Source organism: Pteropus medius, unplaced genomic scaffold (genome assembly GCF_902729225.1).
Source record: "Pteropus medius unplaced genomic scaffold, Ma_sr-lr_union100, whole genome shotgun sequence".
NCBI lineage: Eukaryota > Metazoa > Chordata > Mammalia > Chiroptera > Pteropodidae > Pteropus > Pteropus medius.
This window is the reverse complement of record NW_024346771.1, coordinates 8,093,971-8,117,161: the sequence shown is the minus strand read 5'-3', so window position 1 is coordinate 8,117,161 and position 23,191 is coordinate 8,093,971.

Genomic DNA, 23,191 nt, shown 5'->3' with positions numbered 1-23,191 from the left:
TGTAACTCTTATGTGTAGATCCCACACTCAGACTTGCTGGTGTGCAGTTTGGTTGTTTTTGCTGAGTTTCAGATGTTCAGCTTATTGTTGTTTCAAGAGGAGAGATCTGGGGATATCTCTCATTCTGCCATGTTTCCTTTCTTCTATGAACGTTATTTGTTTTTAATCATAAATATTTTTAAAATTTTATTTAATGCATTTCTACATATATTCAAACCATTACATTAATCCTTTTTTAAATCTATATTTTCTAGTATAAACCATTTTGCATTTTTGGTCTTTTTTATTTATTTTTTTTTTACAATAGTTTGCTGGAAACTGTTTGCTACATTTTGTTTAGCAATTTGTACACAATTTCAAAATAAAATTGACTTATCATTACCTCTCATCGTGCAGGCTTTGTTTTGTAATGTGTTATGTTATCACCTCACATTAGTTGTATATTACATGTGTTTTTACTTTTGAAAGCTCTTATGTATTTGATATGTTATTTGAGTGTTTTTTAATAATCGACACTAAAGCCTTAGGAATTATGGCCATTGACTATAAAATTTGTTATCTAAAGCAGTGTATGTGTATACAAGAGTGGTAAAAGTCAGTATTAATATATGCACTGGGACAATAGGCTCAGACTAGAACTGATATCAGCAAACTATAATATATGCCTGCATTTATTATAGAGCATTAATTATTTTTATTTTCTTCAGTTAGTTTTTAAAAATCATATTTTTCACAAAATTGTATATTTTTCCACTAATTTTACTGTATCAGCAGAGTTTGTTTAGTATTATCTTAGCAGTTAGCAATGTCTCTCAGATCATTTTCCTTCTTTTTTCTCATAGTACATTCCTACATTTTTGCTCTAGGTTTTTGTTTATTTGGAATTGCCCTTTATTTACTCCTTATTTCTTATTAGTAGTTTTTCTGGGTACAACATTCTATATGATCATTTTCAGTAGGGACTTTGATAGTATCATTTATCTTTTGGCTTTTGTTGTTTATGAGAAATCATTCATCATATGATTTTTTTATCCTTTCATATTAATCTGATTTTCCTGTCTGGTAGCATCTCTCTTCCCTTGGTGTTCTGCTGTTTCTCTTTGCCCTGTACCGATGTTTCTTATTATATATGTTGCTTGGAATGAATTGTATTTTTCTGAATCTGGTGTTTCAGGTAGTTAATTGTCCTTCTGAATAATGCACATACTCTAGTTTATCTATTTTCTTCTTCAAGAACTCTGTTTAAATGTGTATCTCAGATGTTCTTTTTCTATGCTCTTTATCTCTTAACCTCTTTCATATTTTTCATTTCCTTGCATCTTTGTGCTGCACTCCAGATAAAATCTTCAGATGTATTTTTGATTTCTAATTTATTCTTTATCCTATCTAATCTGCTGTTTTGAAGTAGTTCTATTTAGTTGTATTTCAAATCTTCCTGGTAGCCTTTTAATTGAAGTATAATGCACATTTTCACAAATTAAAGCCATTCTATATTAAAAACAGTACCAAATTTTAAAAGTAGGTCACTTACAGTGTCCCAGACAACTCCCTGTGATCCCTTCAAAGAATCATCTGCTTCCTTCCCATAGGCAACCTTTCCCTTCTTTTCTAACATAATTGAGAACTTCTGCCTCTTTTTCACTTTCTAACAAATGGAGTCAACACTATATATACAATTTCGAGTCTGTCTTCTGTCACTCAATATTATCTTTATGAGATTTGTCATATCATTGCACTTAACAATATTCCATTATTTTTCATTGCTGTCAGGAATTCTTGAGTATATATTTATTCTTTCTACTGGTAAAGACATTTAGTTTGTCCTAGATTGGGGCTATTGTGAATAGTGATGTTATAAAGATTCCAGTCAGTGTCATCTGATGAATATTCTGCACATTTCTATAGGGTATATACCTAGAAGCAAGTTAGAGTCATACTTGATCGTAGAATTGGTGTATGTTTAGTTTGTGCCAAATAATATTCCATCCAAAATGTTTAAGAGTTCCAATTGTGCCACAATGGCACCAAACTTGATTTGGGCATTCTTTGTAATCTAAACCATGCTAGTTGTTTCGAAGTTGTATTTGGCTGATATTTTTGGGCGTTCTTTTTCTTTCTCAGTTTTTGAATTTTACTTTTAAAATTTCTTTAGTTATTTTAAACATTTTTATGTTCTATAATTGAGGACTCTATTAGTTGAAACTTTGGTCAGTTGTTTCTGCTGATATATAATCATGCTGACTTGCCTGTACACACACACACACACACACTTCAGATTACATATATATTTGTAGTAAATTCAATGAAGCCTGGCTGTGCCATAGGGGTTAATTGTTTTGGTTCTGCTAGTTGCTCCAGACTTGTACTAATCAAAGGCTGCTTTAATTAAGTTCTCTTCATCTGTGATGACATTGAGTCAATCATGTAGTAATGTGAAACTATACCTCTTATTCCATGCCTATGATTTAAAAGCTCAGAGGAGACATTTTTTTCTACCTACAGTCCAGTTTGAGATGGATTCGGCTTTAACATGTTTTTAATATTTCCATTTTTAAGGGATGGAATTTCTGTAGTCCACATTTTATTGTATTTAAAGCCATTTGCAGGCATGTGTTGATGCTAGGGTCCCAGTCCCCAAACTACATCTGGTACTACCTCAAGGCCTTTCGCTTGTGTGGCCTTTCAAACCCAATGCCATATTACAAACAATGCATGGATTGAGGGCAGCCACATTTCAGAGGCCTTATAGTAAGTACCTTACTTGGTTTGGAAAAAGTATTTTTCTGTCATTTTTGTAATGTTATGTAGCATTTGAATTACTTTTCATTATATTTCACTTATAACTTTTACATGTTTTATAATGGGGAAGGTTTTCTAATTTTCTACTTATCTGATATGAAACACTCTACTAGTATTTCTTTTATTAATGACTTTTCCCCCCACTTATTCTTTTTCAATCTTCTTTTAGGTGGATATTGCAACTTCTGTTTTCTTTTTTTTTTAAATGTTATGTTTCTTTACACACTTTTCATATTTACATCATTTGTACTATGTTCAAGGAGTGTCCCTCACTTTTCATATTTACATCATTTGTACACTTTTCATATTTACATCATTTGTACTATGTTCAGGGAGTATCCCTTAGGCATCTAGGTTGGTATTTGCTTTCGACTGTTCTACTCTTCATCCCAGTTATTACTTTTGTTTAGTAAACATAATTAAAATTTTCAGGATCTCTGATAGGCTTTTTGGTTGTAATTAATTTCTCTATTCTGAAGATATTATCTTGTTCGGTTTTCTCTATTTACTTTGTTCACATGGATTTGAAGTTCTTTTGTTCGTTGAATCTATTTTCAGCTATCCAAACATTTGACTTTCTGTAAACATTAGATGATTCCTGCTTTGGTCTCTCTCATCTCTGGAGCTGACATTCCTGTTGACAATCTCCTGTATCCTTTTGGTATGCAGAGGGGAAAGAGAGGGATGCTCTGCTCGAATTGACATTCAGACTTGTCAGTAGAAGTAGGGGAGTTTCAGAATAAGTTATTGAGAGGTTAATTGTCTTTGGTCTTTTGGAGGCTCAGGTTTCTCTGGTTGTCTTTTGTACCTGGGAACTCAGCCCTGTCTCTGACTCAGGCTCTGAAACCCACAGATCTTACCTGGTAGTGGAAAGCTCCATAGGAGCAGCTACTCTAGATCTTGCAACACGAACCCTTAACACTTAAAATATAATGTTTACTAGCTTTTAATAACCACTTTCTTGTTAATGTAACAACCTTTACACTTTAATTCCATTAATCCTCTTTCATGCATTGTGCCATTATTATGGTGCATTTTAATATTCTCCAAAGTCTTTATTATTATTGTTTTATACTGTCATTATTTATTTCGACTTATCTATTACCATTTCTTTATCTTTCCTGAACTTCGAACAGATATAATTTTCTTTAAGCATAAAGAAATTTCTTTCATATTTTCTTTAGTGTACATCTAGTTGTAGTATTTTATTTTTTTTTATATTTGGTAAAAATGTGTTTATTTCATTTTTTCTCAAGGATACTTTGTTTGATACTGAATTCTATTTGGCAGTTCTTTTTCTATCACTATAAATTTAAACATATAGTTTCATGTTCCATTGTCTTTTGGCTTTCGTATTTTTTGTAAAGAAATTAGCTCTCAGTTTCCTTGTTACTCTTAAAGGTCATATGTCTTTTACTCTTAGCCTTTTGTTTTTAGTAGCATTTATGAGATTCCTAGATTTGGGCTTTCCTTATTGTCTTTGTTTGGGCTTCTATAACAGAATACCATAGACTGGGTGGAGTAAATAATAGACATTTATTTTTCACAGTCCTGGAGGCTGGGAAGGAAAGGATGAAGGTGCTGGCAGATTCAGTTCTTGGTGAGAGCTGTCTTCCTGTCTTGTAGACAGTTGATTTCTCCATGCATCTTCAGAAGTTCTGGCATCTCTTCCTCTTAGAGCACTGTTCACACCATGAGAGCTTTACCCTCATGACCTCATCTAAACCTAATTACCTTCCAAAGGCCCCATCTCCAAATACCACAGTGGGAGCAAGGGGCTCAACATATTAATTTTGAGAGCCAAAAAATTCAGTCTATAACATTTATATTTCTCAATCTGAGGCTTGATGTATTTTATCAGTTTTCTTATAGTCTCAGCCACTATCTCCTCAAGTACCCTTCCAGTATACTAGATTTCTTGTGTCTCTATTTCTATTTTCTGATTTTTTTCTTTTTAGTTAAGTCTTATATTTTCATATTCAGGATAATTTTTGTTTTAAGGTTGCATCTTCTATTTGAAAATTTTTTAGATATATTTTGAAGCTCTTAATCATGTTATCTTTACTCATAGAGGAACCTATGTTTGCCATGGCAAGTGGCTAGACTAGGGGCAATATGCCTTAATATAATTAGGAATTAGGATGATTAAAAGTTAGGGTTCATTCTCTGTGAGGGCTTGTCTATTTCTAATTATTTCTTATTCTAAAGGTGTAGCTCTTAAAATTCCTAATCAAAAGCCTGTTCTTTTTACCAATATATCTGTTCTTGGTGTTCTTAGCCCCAAGGCATGGATGAATCCCCCATTCAGCTTCTCAGCCTCTCTGCAGCTATTTTTGAAATAGGTAATTACTCAAGGGGAAAAGTGGTGCCAAAATATTGATCTTGTTTCTCTTGCCATCTCTCTCTTCAATCTTGGAGGTAAACATTCTCTAACTTTGTAACTTTCTGACATATTTAAATAGATTCAAATATGGTGTCTTAAACATAAATACACACATCTGTATATACATACATATACATATATATAACCCTATTATATATGTGTATATGTATATCATCCTATTGTATACATAGTGTATATATATTTTCCAAGTCTTCTATTTGTTTTCCTTGCACAGGGTGGTCTCCAAAATATTGCTTGCCATTGTGGAAAGCACAGCCCCAGGAATTGCATGTTTCAATTTTGAGACTATCTGTAAACTACAAGATATTTTGACCTTCTGAGAATTATTGTCCTCATTTTTCCAGTGGGAAACATAATCTTCCACATTCACCTCACAGAGTATTGAGAAAGTCACATAATTTAATAATTGTGGAAAAAATGTTCAAATGTATAACTGTATTCGGTACACAGATAGCTAATTGTACTGGCATTTATTGAACCCTGACCATGTGCCAGACAGTGTTCTATATATTTTATGAGTTAGTGCATAAATCTTCTATAAAATAAATACTATGATTATAACCATTTTACAAATGAAGAAACTGAGACACAGATTATTTACTTAAATTTCTAAAAGTCACAGAGTAACAGAAGTGCCGGGATTTGATTTAAGTGATATGGAACTGGAGCCGGTGTTCCGCCTGCCCCAACCCCGCATTTTTTTGACTTAAGTTGAATCTGCCTACAATATTCACCACACTGTCTAGTAACCATCTGTCATAGTGTAAATTTATCACAATATTGTTAACTGTATCCACCTTCACCTTATTCATCCACCCTTCCACCTGCCCCCCAGCACTATTAGTTTGATATTTGTTTCTATGAATCTGTTTTTATTTTGTTGTGTTTGTTTTGTTGTTTTTTCAATTCCACATATAAGTGAAATCATACGGTATTTTATCTTTCTCTGTCTGACTTACTTCACTTAGTATAATACCCTTGAGGTCCATTCATGTTGTCACAAATGGCAAGATTTCATTCTTTTTCACTGTTGAGTAATATTCCATTGTGTATATGTACATCTTTATCCATTCATCTAGTGATAAACACCTAGGTTACTTCCATATCTTCGACTATTGCTAGTAATGCTGTGATGAACATTAGTGGTGAATATATCTTTTCATAGTAGTGTTTTCATTTAAATAGGATAAATATATCATATGGTAAATACTCAAGTTATTTTGTACAAGGATATTTACTAAATATTTATCATAGAAAAAATAGAAACAGGAACAATGATCCACGAAAGGATAATAGTTAAATAAATTACACTGATAGATAAACAATCGGCCCTTAAGAGTTCTATTTACAAGAATATTTAATGACATAGGAAGATACATAGGACAAAAGCAAAAATATAGGAAAAAAGTAAAATATAAAGTTGTGGATATAGCATGATTTCTAATGTATATGTTAATACATGTGTATACATTTATAATAAAATTATAAATATATAGTTTCAACTCTTTAAATTATTTCTTTCTATTGAGTTATCTACCTATCAAATTCTCATATTTTTATCTGTTTTTCTATTATCTAACTACATAGACAAAGAAGACTCCCCCAAAATACACCAAAATGCTACTGGGAGATAACTTGAAATGGTGGCATGACAGGGAATTTTAATTTTTCATTATTTCATTGTTCAATTCTTAAAAACTTTCTACAAGAAGTATGCCCTAATTATGATATTATATACATATACATGCATTTATATATTTATGTGTATATGGGAATGTGTGTGTATATATTTATATATTTACGTGTATATGGAAATGTAGCATGAGTAAAAAATGTTTGTCCTGTATGATCTATTAAATAACTTCAAATGCATATAACTTCTAGAATGTCAAATGTTGTCCTTGAAGTTTCAACCTATTTGTATTTGATACTCACCCCAAATTAAGTTGCAGGTCTCCACTTTCCTGAACCTCCACAGCCTGGCATCAGGCTGAAGACTCTAAAGTGGGCCTTCCTTTCCTTTCATTCACAGTTATCACACAGCTTCTTTCTCATCCTTCCCTTTCCCCTTCTACACACCTTCTATTGGCGCTGCCATATTTTAATAGCTTTGCCACCATTCGCATATCTTTCTTTTTACATTTAGCATTACCCACAGAGAGAACCTACAGAAAATATTCCTACAGACTTCATAAGTGAACAGATTTGTTTTAATTTCTCTGAAGTCTTGTGTTATATCTGAACATCCGGATTCTCTTCATATTATCACAAGTTGAAACTATGTGCATGCATATGAAAGAGAGTGTTTGAGTGTATGTTTTGACTATACACCCACTTCCAGAAACATCTCATCTCAATAGGTTCATAATGAAGTGCTAGTCTACCACCAAAATGCTAAACATTTCTGGCAAATATTAACAAAAAGAAAACTAGCCCTTTTTTAATTCACATTAAACAGCTAGCTTTGAGTATCTTTATTTATGTATTTATTCTTTTAAAAAATTATTTATTTTTTATTATGGTGACATTGGTTAATGAAATCTAGTAAGTTTCAGGTGTACAATTCAACAGTGAGGCATATATATATTGCATTATGTGTTCACCACCCGTAGTTAGATTTCTTTCTATCATCGCATATTTGATCCTTTTACCCCATCTACCTCGTTCCTCTCCCCTCCCTCTTTCCCCTCTGGTAACCACTAGTCTATTATCCATGTCCATGAGTCTCTGTTTGTTTGTCTTATTTGTTTGTTGCTTTTAGGTTTATATCCCACATATAAGTGATATTATGTGGTTTTCCATTTTTTCTATCTGGCTTATTTCACTTAGCATAATTATCTCAAGGTCTATCCATGCTGTCACAAATGGCAGTATTTCATTTCTTCTTATGGTTGAGTGATATTTCATTGTGTATATGTACCACAGCTTCTTTAGCCAGTCATTTATCGTAGGACACTTTGGTTGCTTCCATGTCCTGACCACCGTGAATAATGCTGCTATGAACATCAGTGTGCAAATATCTTTTCGGAACTGAGTTTTCAAGTCTCTGGGGCAAATACTCAATAGAGGGATTGCTGGATCATATGGTAGATCAATTCTTAGTTCTTTGAGGAAGCTCCATACTGTTTTCCATGGTGGCTGTACCAATTTGCAATCCCAACAGCAGTGTATGAGGGTTCCTTTTTCTCCTCATCCTCTCCAACATGTTATTAATTTTTCTATTGATTATAGCTATTAAAACAGGTGTGAGATGGTATCTCATTGTGGTTTTGATTTGCATTTCCCTAATAGCTAGTGATGTTGAGCATCTTTTCATATATTTATTGGCCATTTGTATGTCTTCTTGAGAGAAGTGTCTGTTTAGGTCTTCTGCCCATTTTTTAATTAGACTGTTTGTTTTTCTGTTGTTGTTGAGTTATATGAGTTCTTTGTATATTTTGGATATTATGCTCTTATCAGAGGCATTGCTCGCAAATATATTTTCTCATTCAGATAATTGTTTCTTTACCTTGTTGATGGTTTCTTTTACTGTGCAGAAATTTTTTAGTTTGATGTAGTCCCATTCATTTATTTTTGCTTTTACTTCTCTTGCTTTTGAGGTCAAATTCATAAAATCCCCTTTAAGTCTAAGGTCCTTGAGTTTCATTCCTATGTTTTCTTCTATCTATTTTATTGTTTCAGGTCTCCTATTTAGGTCCTTAATCCATTTTGAGTTAATTTTGGTGTGTGGTGATAGACGACAGTGTAATTTCACTCTTTTGCAGTTGGCTTTCCAGTTTTCCCAGCACCATTTATTGAAGAGGCTTTCCTTTCTCCACTGTATATTTTTGGCTTTTTTGTCAAAAATTATTTGCCCATGTAAACATGGGTTTACTTCTGAACTCTCGATTCTGTTCCACTGGTCTATGTGTCTTTTTGCTGCCAATACCATGCCATTTTGATTACTGTCGCTTTGTAGTATAATTTGAAGTCAGGCAGATTGATGCCTCCAGTCTTATTCTTTGTTCTCAGGATGGCTTTGGCAATTTGGGGTCTTTTGTGCTTCCAAAGAAATCTGATGATTTTTTGTTCTTTTTCTTTAAAAAATGCCGATGGGATTTCAATGGGGATTGTATTAAATCTGTATAAAGCTTTAGGTAATAAGGTCATTTTAACTATGTTCATTCTTCCATTCCAAGAACGCAGAATATCTTTCCATTTCTTTGTATCTTTGATTTCTTCTAATAGGTTCCTATAGTTTTCATTATATAGGTCCTTCACCAATTTCATTAAATTTATTCTTAGGTATTTTTTTCTTTTTATTGCAAAGGGAATTATTTTTTCCGCTTCTTTTTCTGAAACTTCATTATCAGAGTATAGGAATGCTATGGATTTTTGAATGTCAATTTTATATCCAGAGACTTTACTGTATTTGCTTATTGTTTCCAGTAGTGTTCTTGTGGTGTCTTTAGGGTTTTCTATATTGAGAATCATGTCATCCATAAATAGTGACAGTTTGACTTCTTTGTTTCCTATTTGGATGCCTTTTATATCTTTCTCTTTTCTGGTCGAACTTCATAGGACCTCTAATGTTATATTGAATAAGAGTGGCAATAGTGGACAGCCTTGCCTTGTTCCTGATCTTACAGGGAAGGTTTTTAGTTTTTCACCATTAAGTATAATGTTGGCTGAGTGTTTGTCATATATGGCCTTTATTATGTTAAGTTACTTTCCTTCTATACCAATTTTGTTAAGTGTTTTGATCATAAATGGGTACTGTATCTTGTCAAAGGCTTTTTCTGCATCAATTGATATGATCATATGATTCTTATTTTTTGATTTGTTTACATGATGTATCACACAAATCGATTCGTGTTTGCTGAACCATCTCTGTGTCCCTGGGATGAAGCCCACTTGAACGTGGTGTAAAATCTTTTTAATATGTTGCTGTATTCAGTTTGCCAGTATCTTATTTAGGATTTTTGCATCTGTGTTCATGAAAGATATTGGCCTGTGGTTTTCTATTTTTGTGTTATCTTTACCAGGTTTTGGTATCAGGGTGATATTGGTCTCATAAAATGAGTTGGGAAGTATTGTCTCCTCTTAGATTTTTTGGAAGAGTTTGAGGAAAATAGGAATTAAATCTTGGAATGTTTGGTAGAATTCACAGGTGAAACCATCAGGTCTTGGACTTTTACTTCTTGGTATGTTTTTGATGATTGTTTTAATTTCCATACTACTGATTGGTCTATTTAGATTTTCCAGTTCTTCTTGATTCAGTCTAGGAAGGTTGTATCTTTCTAAATACTTGTCCATTTTTTCCAGGTTATTAAATTTGTTGTTAATATTCTTTTTAATAGTATTCTTGTATGATCCTTTGTATTTCTGTGGTGTATGTCATAATTTCTTTTCTTTCATCCCTGATTTTGTTTATTTGTGTCCTTTCTCTTTTTTCTTTAGTGAGCCTAGCCAGGGGTTTGTCACTTTCATTAAACTTCTCAAAGAACCAGATCTTTGTTGCATTTATTTTTTCTATTGTTTTTCTCTTTTCAATTTCATTTATTTCTGCTCTAATTTTGATTATTTCTTTCTTTCTGCTGATTTTAGGCTTCATTTGTTCTTCCTTTTCTAGTTTTTTAAAAAGATGAAGCATTAAGTTGTTTATATGGGCTCGTTCTTGTTTTTAAGATAGGCCTGTGATGATATGAACTTTCGTCTTATTATTGCTTTTGCCATGTCCCAAACATTTTGATATGTTGTATTATCGTTATCATTAATTTCTTTGTATCTCCTGATCTCTCTTTTTAGTTCTCCGACCCAGTCATTCTTTAGTAGTATGTTGTTTAATCATCTCCATGTATTTGTGGTTCTTCTTGCTTTCTTTTTACAGTTGATTTCCAGCTTCAACACATTATGATCAGAGAATATGGTTGGTATGATTTCAATCCTCTCATATTTGTTGAGACTATTTCTGTGTCCAAGTAGGTGGACAATTCTTGAGAATGTTCCATGTGCCCTTGAGATGAATGTATTAGCAAATGTTTTGGGATGAAAAACTGTAAATGTCAATTATGTCCAGTTGTTCTAATGTTATTTTCTTATTGATTTTCTGTTTGGATGATCTGTCCACACCCGACAGTGGGGTATTTAGGTCTCCTACTACAATAGTGTTTTGGTCTGTTTCTCCCTTTAGTTCTGTTAATAACTGCTTTATATATTTCGGGCTCCCTGATTGGGAGCATAGATATTAGTAAGTGTTATGTCTTCTTGGTGTATGATTCCCTTTATCATTATGAAGTGTTCATCAGTATCTTTATTTAACTTTATTATTTTGAAATCTATTTTGTCTGATATTAGTAACACTATTTCCACTTTTCTCTGAATGCCATTTGTTGAAATATCATTTTCACCCTTTCACTTAGAGTCTATATCTGTCTTTGGAGCTTAGATGTGTCTCCTGGAGGCAGCATATGGTTGGGTTTTGTTTTTTGATCCATTTTGCAACTCTGTGCCTTTTTTATTGGTTAGTTCAGTCCATTTACATTTAGGGTGATTATTGAAATATGATTTTTTTTCTATAGCCATTTTATCTTTGCTTTCTGGTAGCTTGGTGTTTCCAGTGCTTCTTTGTCCTTGTGTTTCTGTTTTTTTTTTATGTTATTTTTTTTATTTTTATCTTTTTTATTTTTATTTAAATTTTGGTTGGGTTTTGTGCATTCTCACTCTGGTCCTTCTTGTTTTATGTTATACAGTTTAGTTCTGAATGTTCTATGTGCGGTTACCATTATGAATATGTAAACAACAGTTATATATGCATAGTAATCCATTTTCTTTTGCGTGTGCCTTTGTGAATTTAGATCTTTGAATACTCCCCTTTTCTGTTACTGTCTCGATTTGTCCCTATGTATGATTAACGTTCATGACTATCTTACAATAGCAAAACTCTTCTTATTGCTTGAGCTTATAATGTCTTGTTCTTATTAAGGTTTGCACTCCTTGTTGCTATCTGCCTGCTAGTTGCCTTACTCATAGTTATGTATTTTTTTTTTGTCATTTTGTTTTAGGTGAGCTGACCTCTTTCAGTATTTCCTGTAATGCAGGCCTTGTACTGGAGAATTCTCTCAATTTTTGTATTTATGGAAAGGTCTTTATTTCTCCTTCGTATCTAAAGGAGAGCTCAGCTGGATACATTATTTTTGGCTAGTAGTTCTTTTCATTTAATAGTTTGAATATTTGATTCCACTCCTTTCTGGCTTGTTGGGTTTGTGCCGAGAAGTACGACGATAATAATGGGTTTTCCTTTATAAGTTACCATATTCTTTTCTCTGGCTTCCCTGAGAATTCTTTGTTGTTGATTTTTGATAACTTTAATACAATGCGTCTTGGTGAAGGCCTTTTTGGGTTGAGATAATTGGGTGTTCTGTTGACTTCTTGAATTCCAAGCTCCAGTTCATTCCTTAGATTTGGGAAATTCTCATCCATTCTTTGTCTAAAAATGCTTTCTAATCCCTGATCTTTTTCCCCTTCAAAAATGCCCATTATTCTTAGGTTTCCTTTCCTGATGTTATCAGCTAGTTCCTGTATTTATATTTCATTCTTCAGTTTCTCTCTTTTTCCTCCTGATGCATTTCTAGATTTCTGTCTTTGATAGCACCAATCCTTTCCTTCATTTGGTTGTCTCTATTTCCCAAGCTTGTTATTTCATTCTTCATCCCTTTTTGGGTATTCTTTTCCAGAAGTTCTATTCAGTTCTTTTTGAGAGTTTCAGTCTCCATGCAAAAAAAAAAAAAAAAAATCATTCTGCTGATCTAGTTGTTTTTTTCAGTTCCTGGAGTTGTTCATCTGAATTGTTTTGGATCTCATTGAGTTCAGAAGTACCATCGCGAATTCTCTGTCATTTAAGTCTCTTATTTCTATGTCTTTAATGTTATTTTCTGGAGATTGTTCTCTTTGTTCTGAGCTGCCTTGTCTCCTTGGTTGTTCATGGTGTTGAATGGACTATTTCTCTGCCTGGGCATTAGTGGAAATGTACTCTACTATTTTTTTTTTTCCAGAAAGATTTATTACACCAAGGTCTCTCTTTAGCCTCTTGCTAAGAAAGTGTTTTTATTCTGGTTTCCATTAGGTGGCATCTAAGCCTCTTGGATCCCTGCTTTATATAAAGTCTTAATAATGCCTTTTTTTTTTTTTTTGGTATAGATATTCAGTCATGCTCATTACTTTCAGTCTCAGTCCCTGTCAGCGTTAGCAACAGTTTCAGTAGCATTTGCTCAGATTCTCCTGGGGCTCTGTGGTGTTTGGTCTTGGAGGATTGGGGGGAGGTGCCTTCTGGGTTGTGAGATGGGGGCTGCACCTCGGCTTTGGTTTTGTAGCCGTTGCTGGTAATAATCAGCTGTTGTTTCTCTGCAGTCCCTGCTTTTCTGCTGTTTCCACTTCTCTGCTTTCTGCCCTGATCCCTGGGCACTGCCACTGCTTAGAGCTCACAGCCTTCTGAAGCAGGGCTGTTCAGGGAACCCACAACACTTTCTCTTCTTCCCCTCCTCCTGCAGAGTACTCTGTCTGTGAGAGGCAGCTTCTTTGTTTCTCCTAGTCTACCACCCAACTCCGTGTTTCCAACCTGTGTTGGCTCTTATTTGCAGATCCCTCTCTCAGACATGCTTGTGTGCAGATTGGGTGTTTTTGTTGAGCTTTAGATGTTCAGCTTATTGTTGTTTCAAGGGGAGAGTCCTGGGGACATCTCTCACTCTACTATGCTTCTAGTTTTGAGTATCTTTAATCATTTTTAGGAAATGTTTTTCCCTTCTGATGTGTATCAAGAAGTTGTTTGTATGCATAATCGTGGTCTCCATACCAAAAGTTTGCCTAGAAGAATGTATCTGAGTTTGAGTTTTGAATTTTCAGAGAATATAGGGAGCGGGGGAATAATGTGATATTTAGATGATTTTCCTATATGTTCATCTATTCTCTAGCATGAGGTATTTATCTCTAGGATTAGTTCTTACAATATAAGTTGAAATCCCACTGATTGAGGTGTTCCCCTCAAAACAAGGATGGCATTAATACTGGTGGGCATTAGATGTCTCTGTAATTTCATTCAGCTTGTATCCCAGCAAGTGATTTAGATGGTGATCACAGACAATATTCTTAAAGGAATCAGGGACTCAGATGACCACAATAAAAGGGTAGTTTTTCTCAGGGGTTTTTCTTCCAGCACTCTGGAAAACCATTTTGTAACTCCAGAGTCTGCATTCTAGTGCCTTTTATTACATTTCTTTGGTAATGTCAGCTCACACAGAAGAGCTGCACACACATGACATCAAAGATTGTCTCTTAAGGGCAAGCCCTGTGAGAACCATGTTGGTCATTTTCCCACCTGTCTGCAGTGGAGATCATCTTGGACTCACTGCAGCATCAGCACGGGAGAGAAAAAGTTAAATATAGAAAATAGGTCATTCAGAAATGAATGGAGAGTATTTGTCCCATAAATATTAACTAGGCTTACATGGGCCATCCTTAATTGGGAGGTGGCGGTGAGGGAGGAAAGTAGATTTCTGCTTGCCAAGAGCCCCCAGAAACCTTGTGCATTTGTGAAGAAATGGAGTCCCAGAGAGGATATACTGAAGATGTCAAATTAGTTGCTGTCATCCATTGATGTTGACCTCACATAAAGGTGTAGCCATATTGGTCACTGAACAATACCAATGTGTAGTATCCTATACCTGCTTCTCTGTGCTTTATTATCCTCCCATTCACACCACCAAATCTATTCTAGTTAATTCTCATTCATTCATTCACTCAAATTAATATGTATTAAGCATGTATGTGACACAAATAATGCTCAGTTCTTTTAAAATTTGTATTTTCTAATTTTGTAGTTTGTATTCTGGCAATCCATCTCTAATTTTTGAGAGTGAGGTATAAAAAAATAGCTAAAGTAGATAAATACTGATGTTTATATCACCTCACTTCCTCCTAATTAAAACAATGTTATGAATTCATGCTTTTATTTACTTATGTGGAAGACTGGAAATGGCAGCTTTTCTGTGTCCCCAGAATCTTTCCCCAAGTTAGTCTAGAATACATTTCCACTCCTCACCCCCTGTAAAACCAAGATTTCCTCCTCAGTGACTGCCCGCCTATGAATGACCAATGTGTCTTTTTTTCTTTTCTTTTCTTTTTTTTTTTTTGCTAATGCTACAGCTTCTTGTTTTCTGCACCCTGTATTTGAGGAGTGCAATATAACCTTCTCTTTTGTAGCTCAATTAAAGTTTTTTGCTGGCACTTCAAACTACTACTTATCTCCTGCCCTCTCGCATCTGCTGGAAGAATTACATGATGGAAAGTGCATTGTGAGAGGAGTAGCTTCTGGTGCATCGGAAGAGCCCTAAGAAGTAATTTCCTAAAAATAGGATGTTGTTAATACCAACAGTAAAGTGAGGCTTAGAAAAATTTCCACTGTCTAAAGACAAAGAAAGGTGAAAAAGCAAATAACACATACCTTATCATAGCACAGTCGAGGTGTTTTCCTAAAAATTGCTCACAGTGAGTATCTTCAAACAGTAGAAATTAAATATAGCATCATTGCTGAAGCAAGAATAGAGTTAATATAAAAAATAACATGGAGAGCTGATGTCAATACTCTGTGAATTCAGGTAGCAAGCCAGAGAAGCATGCCTGGTATAGTAGAAATGAGCTTGACATCTGGAGTCTGAGAGACTTGAGCTGGTATCAGCCTCAGTTACTAGCCATGTGATCCTGAGCGAGTTGCAACCTCTGAGCCTTGGGGTCCCTTGAATAATGGAAGAAAAAAATATTTCAAATTGAGAGAGGTTTGAATGAGATAATACATAAAATAGTGCCTAGTGAAGTACCAGAGAAAGGTAATCTACTTTTACCAAATTCCAGTACCCTAGAATCCCTCTCCTTGGCTGGAGTATTTGGAACAGAAATTACCTTGGACATAGGGCTAGGGAATGAGGCCACAAGGGCTGCAAGGGCTGATAAAAGGTCAACAGGGTCTCTTTACAAACTTCCAGTGATTGGAGCTTTCTACTTTGTGCACAGAACGTCTGTGGTTTGGAGTTAACTAGTTTTTACTTATAGTATAGAGCTGCTTGACATTCACCATAAGCTCAATTGTGGACTGAAGGATGAAAGATTTAGAAGGTGAGAAAGCACTAGGTTGTGGCCTTGAACAAACCTGTGATATTACCAAAACTTGCATTTTTATAACCTTCTCTGCATATCTTTGGCGTCCTTGTTCTCTGCACCCACTAAAACTGTTTATAAGAAAGGTTATTTTGAACCCATGGATATGTGTGTAAGTCAAAGATATCCTTATATAAGGGCAAGCATGCGAATGAGAAAGGCATTTTAGGATAAAGGAATAGGTGGCAAGAGTGATTCTTTTCAAATGTGTTTTTCTTTATTCTTCAGGATTGCTCTGAAAGGCAAATGAATAGTAACAGCCACTTTCAATTGATTTGAAGGTATTATGATATTATAAAGTGGGTCAGTGGAGCTGAGGCAATAGTGATATCCACAGCTTAAGTTGACTTGTGAAGAAGTAGGCGTTCACCCAGAGTTTGAGAGGTAGAAAAAATAAGGCAACAGAGGCTCAAAAGCAAGACAGACTGGAGATGAAGTGGTTGTATCTGAGGACTTGCAGGTGACCGAAAAAAACAGGTATGTGTGTAGAGAGGATAGTGGGTGATGGGACACAAGTAAGAAGCAAAAAACATTAAAAAATTATGCTCTGGAGTTTGAATTTCTTGACTACATCAAACTATTGAATCTCAGAGTGATATGATAGAGTCTTCCTTTTAGAAGGATATTTTGGGAATATCGTTTGGAGATAAACCAGAGGAGTTGAGCCTGGAGGCAAATAAATCAGTTGAGAGACAGTTGCAGGATGCTGAGAGTGTGACATGGGGCCTGGCAGCATCATTGGCAAGGAAAGGGAATATTTAAGAGCTACTGAGGATGCAGAATTGCCATGGCTCAGTGATCATTTTATGTGATGGTGAATAAGAAGAAACAGTCCTACCTAACTCAGATTTCTGACCTACCAGATGGTGTTACTACTTATTAATTCAGCTATGAAGAACCCACTGTGGGAGGAAGGCATGGATTTGAAGGAGACAATAAGTTCAGATTTGAGTGTTGAGTTTGAGACTTCCATTAGGTGGTGATAAAGAGCATTTCCAGGGCTGGGAATATCAATTTGAGGTCATCTGTAGATCACAGCAGTAGCTCAATAGGTGGCAAATGTGATTACACACTGGGGCTGTGCATCCTGAGAATAGCTTAGAGAAAGGGATAAAAGCCTATAGAACATCAAGGCAGGCAGTTACAGCCAGGCTAGATAGGCTTGATGCAAGCAGAAAGTCAGGTGGAGATTCATAAAGCCGTTGGCTATAAGCTCAGATAGCATTTTAAGCAGAGGAAGTTGATTGTTCTGGTCAGCTTCATAGGAAAGGACAATGCTAACTTTTGTCTGCAGGTTTATTTCTTAAGAGCTGTAAGTTATGACACATTTTGCTTATTTAAATCATCCATCCACCCATTTATCCATCCATCCATCCATCCATCCATCCATCCATCCATCCATCCATCTATCCATTTATCTATCCATCCATTCACTCATCCCTACATCATCCAACCATCCCTCCATCATTCACTGGTCCCCCAATATGTAGCAGGCTTAGTGCCAAGAATCAGAGAAGTAGCTATGACTAAGTACATTTCCTGTCATCTAAGAGCTGAGTCTGTGATACCAGCTGCAGAGGTCTGTCCTTCTGACTGCCAAAAAAAGAATGTGGATTATTCTGAGACCTAAATTCTCACATCTTTCTAGAATAACCAAGAGGGCTAGGTTATGTTACTCACGTACTGAAAATGATTCTGCAACTCTCCATTGCTACAGGATAATTTTACTTGCCTTGGTATACATGGCACTCCAAGACCTTTCCTTGCCTATCTGTGCATCCTACATTTCTACTGCTGTGTCCTACACTTCACAGTTTAGCAATACTGAACAAAGCATAAGATTTTGACCCAGGAATACTTTGGGTACATTTTTCCTATTCGTAATTTCTTTTTTCATTTTTTTTCTGGGAGACTCCTATTTACTTTTTAACACACTGTTAAGGCATCATATTCTTTATGAAATCTTTGATGATCGTCTAAGTAAAAGTGACCTCTGAATGTGGCTCAAGAGTCAGCCTCACTTTGTTTCAAATCCCTCTGTGGTTATTGCAAGGAAATGTGGCCTCGAAGAATTATTTGTGTTCTCTGAATTTGAGTCCTCACATTTTTTAAAAATTTTATTTTATTGTTAGTTTCAAGCGTACAGTACATTGGTTAGACATTTATATAATTTATAAAATGATCCCCCTTATTGCTCTTCCTCTCCTCTGTCTCTATACCTAGCCATTACATTAATGATGGCTTCATTCCCTATGCTGTGCTTCCCATCCCTGTGACCATTTATCAACTACTAATTTGTATTCTTCAACCCTGAGTCCTTACTTTTTAAAACAAAAGTTGTAGTGCCCACTTTGTAAAATGGTTATAATTAGAAGTATATTATTTTAAATTATATATACACTATATTAGCATATAAACATGTATGAAGTGTCTGTTGCCAAATGAATAGATCTTCAGTTAATAACAACTTTTACTATAATTACTTTAGGACCTTATTGTTATTGCATGCATTGTTACTTCCCAACTCCTTACTGGTTTCCATGGTATCCCAATAAACCAGTGTTCATATGTTCATGCCTTTTAATATAGGGCTGCTCCCCATGAATTTGGGCTGGTCTGGGATTCATTTATGTGGCATAAATACTTTGGGTTGCTTCTGAGGTTAAGACAAAGGAAACCCTGTGCTTTCCATAGTGGTCTCTTAGAACACTGAGTCCAGAGGAAGTCAGACTCCATGAAAGATGTTCAAGTCCCTGAGCCCACCATGCTGTAAAAAGGCCCAAGCTAGCCACATGGAGAGGTCACATGAAAGTGGAGACACTTGGCCAGTCCTAGATGTTCTGCTGTACTACCTCAGGGGCTGGATCTGTGAGTGAGGGAGCATCTCAATATCTAGGTACCCAAGACCTCAGATATCTCCAACATCTGACAACAATGATCCTTGAGGTTCCAACCGAGAAATGCCAGACTGAGAGTATAAATCCATGACTGAGGGAGATAATTTAACATGATTGTTTTAAGCTGCTAAGTTTTGGAGTCTATAATAGAAAACTGGAACACATATTTGTTCTGGAGAGATCACTCCCAGGTTACGTGAGACACTGCTGCCTTATCATGTCCTCCCACGAAGTGTGAGGAGGCCTACCATAATTGTTTCTGTGGTCCCTGCTTGTCTGTCCTGAGGGCCTATGCATGCCATGGGGGTGGAGGCCATGCCTGGTGTGTCTAGTATTGGACTCTAGAATCTAGCAGAGTGACTGCCGATTAAGTGGGACTAAGATATTTTTTTGATTAACTATTCACACTATATTATAATTAGATGTCTCTTCTTCACTTATGAGATCCTGTAAAACAATCCTGTAAAGTATGATTAACAACTACCTACCTCAGAAATCTGTAAGAAAATGATGTATATAAAATTCTTTGTAGGCTTATTATATGGTCAGTTTCAGTAAGTATTAGGTGATGCATCCAATGTTGGACATTGGGCCAGACGTGTGGTAGATGATCCTTTAATGCCTGATGTGCTCTGCAAAACTGAATGGTTCTGACTTGAGAGAGGACCACCACCGACCAGCCCAGTGGGAACCAGAGAAAGCTGCTAAATGCAGGATCCTTGAGACCTTGGCAAGGGCTTGAAAGATACCATCTGATCACCGAGGAAAATTTTTTTTCCACACCCAGAGATGGAGAGTGGAGAGTTACTAGAGTGTGAGTGAGAGGGGCCATGGGTACCAGGGTGAGGGTGTGTCTGAGGATGACCCTTACTTCCCAGAACTGATAGACATTGACAAAGGAATAAAAGGGGAAGTAGGCAGGAAAAGCATGGTCCACAGCAGAAAGCAATGGAAAAATAAGTGCAAAATGACAAATGCAAAGACAGGCGTGACATATTTGGTCAGTAATGGCTGATGAGATGCTAAGTTTGCCTGGCTTCTGTCAGCAGCCATGGCTGGCTCTGCCCCAGTGCATTCAGGACTGCAACTGCAAATGCTTGCTTTTCTATCAGTGTGTTCTTCACCTCACCTTGCCTGTGATCCTCCCAGCTAGTGAGGAGGCTGCCCATTCTCCTATTTCTGTCTTGTTGTCCACTCTGGCTTGTGACATGTGTTATTCTTCTTGGCTATGATCCCACAATGCCCTGCAACATGGCACTGCACCTACAACCCAACTTGTACCTTGCCTACTCCTAGGGAGAGGACCAAACCATGTTACCAGTTTGAAGGCATAGCTCAGAAGAAGTAATGTATTAATCATGCCATAGTAGCCAGCACAATGGATTAGAGGGACCACGATGATGTGGACTATGGTCCCCAAAGCTCCAAGCATTTATGTTCTGTAACTACTCATGGAGATCTGTGCATCCCTTGGGAAGAACCAGACAAAATAGCCCTAGCCATCATCTTAATCCAAGAATATCTGCTCTTCTGCATTTTTACTTTTGCCCTGAAAAGAAAAAAATCCTCAGACAGATTCAAGAATCTTTCTAGACCAACTTTCTGCCTTTCTCTCCATTAGAACTAAAGTTAATAGAGCTTTGCTGTTATCTAGTACAACTTGCTTTTGAGAGTTCATGAGTGGATTTAGTGAGCTCAGCAGCTATTTATAGCCCTCATGGTTCCAATCCCACAGCAGTTACTTCTATTAGTGCTTGTTGGTTTGAAGCTGAGTTCTTCTACAGCTGCCCCATTCACCTGATCCATCAGTCGGTCTTAAAGACTTTAAGACAGAAGTAACTGGTACATTGACTTGTAAATCTTGAGTCTCTCTACTTGATTGGATTGTCCCCAGATTTTTTTTCCAAAAATACTTTTTTTATTTTATTTAACAAATAGACTACATAGTACTTATGATGTGTCAGATACTAATCTAGTACTTTAGATATATTAACTTGTTTAATCTTCATAGCAATCTTATAAAGTGAATGTTACTACTATCCTCTCTATTGGGAGATATTATTATCCCAGTAAGAAAAATCAAAGTATGGAGAGGTTAAGGTCACACAGCAAATGTGGCAAAATTAGATTTGCCAGATTGTGCCATATAACTTTTAGAACATTATAACATTTTAGTGTAAGTACATCCCATGCAATTCATTATTTATCTGAAAGTCACAGTTAACTGGGCATTTTGTACATAATCAGGCAATTCTAAGCAATATAGAATTGAACTCAGGCAATCTGGTACCCTTCTCATAACCCCATTTAAATAGTGAGATGCTTCTGAATTTTACGTTTTTAACTCTCATTCAAGGAACTGTCAAAGTATTTTGTCCTGGCCTAAAGCAAACCTCATTCCCAGTGCTCCCCTACCCTCATTGTTCCTACTTGTTCATCATGCATTGTGTGGCTGAGTCGTAGTAACATTCTCATTCATGTAGGAGATATCCTCCGGTATTTCATGAATGGACAACTATAAAGAAAATGAACAGGCAATGCTACCCCATATCTTCTGATCTGAAGCTTTTTTTTTTTTCCCACAGGGGCATAGCAAAATGGAACTCACAAATAAGAGAATGGGGAGAAATTGCTCTCATCTGAGTTGGTCCCTTTCAGGCTCTCAGAACAGAAAGGCGAGCATTCCTTCACCAAAGAAGGATGAGTTAGTGACATTTTCTCATTTTGCTACATGTGATATTCACACTGATTCCAAGTATGTGCAGTGCAGCTTTCAAGAGTTCAGCTGTAAAGGGCCACAGGTTTTCTTCTCAATTGGATGAAAGCATTTTAAATCATTCCCACCTCATGCCAGCCAAAGCCATTGTTTTCTTTATAGCTAACTTTCTTCTTTCTTTTCCTAAGCACAGCACAAAAGGTGGAAGGTTACTTTAAAAAAGCATTTATTTTTAACAATAATCCAAGATCAGTGGAGAAGGCGGTATTAGACAGAGAGTTCTTGAAAAATGAGAAAAAATACATTACATTAAAAAAAGATTCTGCAGAGAAAATGAAGAGTTGTTGGCTTAAAAAATATGAAATAAAACATAACATTTTATTTTTCTGAGGTCACTTCACATTTCCAGGCTTTTAGCATTTACTTCAGTATTAAGAACATGCATATCTCAGCAAGAAACATAACCAGTAATTTGATGAATACTGTATAGGTTCATTTCTCTCCCTTTTTACAACATAGATGAAATTCTTGTTATCTAAATCCTCTGCTGGTGTATTATATAGGGTTGTGGGTATCTCATGAGAACTTTGGAATAACCCACGTGTTTTGTAGTGCTTGGGAGGCTAACATTTTGAGTGAAGCTTTTCATGAAGCTAATTTCCTGAGAAGAAATTGAGGGAAAGTGTCTTGGGATTTAAAAGATTTCATGTATGTTTGTTTTGGAGAAGGAAGGGAAGGTTTTCTGGGATAAAACATCTCTTCCTTGCGTTAAGGAGAAAACATATTATTTCTGCAAGTAAGCTAGCTAGAGCATCCACACAGCTATTCTTTTTTCTTCTGTTCTTCCATTCAGTTCACACTTGCTTAGTGCCCAAGCTGATGTCCAGTGCTGCCTGCTGCAGGTACCTGGGTAGGCCAGAGTTCCTCTGATGTGGGCTGTGGAGGGAGGCATCAGTGGCAGATAAGTCTTCAGTATATTTCTGGTGATTAATACAGCATTTGTTTGTTGACTGCCTTTTCCCAGACTCTGAGAAGTCCTCCCATCCATGGTGAATGAGAGGGATACCCTAAGAAGAGCCACAATGCCACTTCCAATTTAGGAACAAGACATGTTTAAATATCCAGAAGAGTATTTCTCAGGGCGTGGTTGTCCAGCCACCTTTATCAGAAGCCTGTGGGGCACACAAG